This window comes from Seriola lalandi, unplaced genomic scaffold (assembly GCF_002814215.2).
Source record: "Seriola lalandi dorsalis isolate HSWRI2012SDOR001 ecotype SW California unplaced genomic scaffold, Sedor1 jcf7180001975460, whole genome shotgun sequence".
In the NCBI taxonomy this organism is placed as follows: domain Eukaryota; kingdom Metazoa; phylum Chordata; class Actinopteri; order Carangiformes; family Carangidae; genus Seriola; species Seriola lalandi.
The window spans coordinates 1-1647 of NW_019446126.1; the positions used below are offsets into that span (position 1 = coordinate 1).

The window sequence follows — 1647 nt, forward strand, 5'->3', positions numbered from 1 at the left end:
AACAGTTTACACTTAAATTGTCATTCGTATGAAGTGTTTTTGCCCACCATATTTGGCAAACATTCCGGTAATGGTTGGTAAATGGGTTGTGTGGTGGTGATTTATAACCAGCAGCAAAAGCAGGTGCAATAGTGAACCATGACTCAGCTACTAAATGTCAGTGAAGTCACAGCCAAATATAACAGAGCCAAGCAGACAGCCAAGTGTGTGTTGGATCTAAAAGAGAGGGACTCTTGCTTTGTTTGGAGGATATTTTAGTTATAAGGTTAGTAGTTATAAGGCTCTATTTTATTTTGTAGCATGTTTCCTGAGTTCTGGAGGTTTAAGCTGTTTAGTCTTTGCACTTAATCAGTGGTTGTTTCACATCTCTAATGAAATCATTTGTCTCTCCCCAGCTCCAGCCATGGTGTTTATGCAGAGCTACTGCGAAGCCAATGCCTCCATCTCCCACACCTGGGTGGATGAAGGTATCTCCCCCTGCTTCTACTTCACGCTGGTCCCCACCATCCTGCTCACCATCGCCTTCTTCCTCGGCACCATCCACTGCATATTCTACCAGAAATATGGCACAGCAATGGAACCCAAGTTCATCCCACGCACCCGCCTCTATGGTTTCCAGCAGGCTGTCTCCATCCTTCTCCTCCTCCAGTTTTTGAGTGGGACAGTGTGGCGGGCTGCCAGCGGAGGAGAGCTCCCAGGCTATGTGCTGCTGTATGGCTGCTTCTCTGTGCTGGCCTGGGCCTGGGCTATAGCACTGCTCAGGGTGGAGAGACGCAGGGTCCTGGTGATGGACCGGTCAAGGGGGCACAGCGCGGTCCTCCTGCTCTTCTGGGCCTTGGCTTTCTCAGCTGAGAACTTAGCCTTCATATCCTGGTACAGTCCTCACTGGTGGTGGGCGCTGGAGAACAATCAACAGCAGGTAAGAGAAGATTCATTTTTTTCAGCCTTCGATTTTAAAATAGAAAAAGACAGACTCGACAGTGCTTGGCGTGATGTTTTAACACTATTTCCAGGCTGAGCCACTGTTGTCTATACTAGCATGCAGCTTGTGAATGGCAGTTTATCTCCATTCCTATCTATTCAAGATTTTGTATTTAGGATTTTCTATCTATTCATAAGCTTTATTAACTTAGTTTCTCTAATGTTAATCCAAGAATGCACTGATAGTGTATGTTCTTATTCTGCATAGTGATAAAACTCTTTTCACAGTTAGTATTTTATAATCTCAGTGATATGTGTTTTAGTAGTCCAACGGGCCAAAGGTTAGTTATTTTTCAAAGATCTGCATGTCTTATGAGTCACTCTGCTCAAAGCTATGCAGCCATTCGTGTTTCAGGTGTAACAAAGTATCCACCCTGCTAACGAGGCGAGAAAGCTTGCATGTCAAAAGTGCAAAACACCAGTAGAGCATAAGACTAAAGCCTTTTTTGCTGAGTCATTTCCAGGTCTTACTCTCAGATCCCTAGTGCTACACTGTTAACCAATCAAATCATAAGACAAAATGTAGCCCCTCCCACAATGAGTCAGTTGCAGGAGCTTCAACTTTGTTTGTATAACTGAGCATGACTTGACATTTATTCACTCTTGACTTTTAAAGAGTTCTTATTATTATTTTATCTGCCCTTCACTTAAAATGTTGTTTGTAAT

At 43.7% G+C, this 1647-nt stretch overlaps 1 pseudogene; it reads left to right on the forward strand.

Annotated features, from left to right (window-relative positions):
* The first annotated feature begins 52 nt into the window (after positions 1 to 52).
* On the forward strand, positions 53 to 919 carry LOC111655459 (ATP-binding cassette sub-family B member 6 pseudogene; annotated as a pseudogene).
* The last annotated feature ends 728 nt before the right edge of the window (positions 920 to 1647 follow it).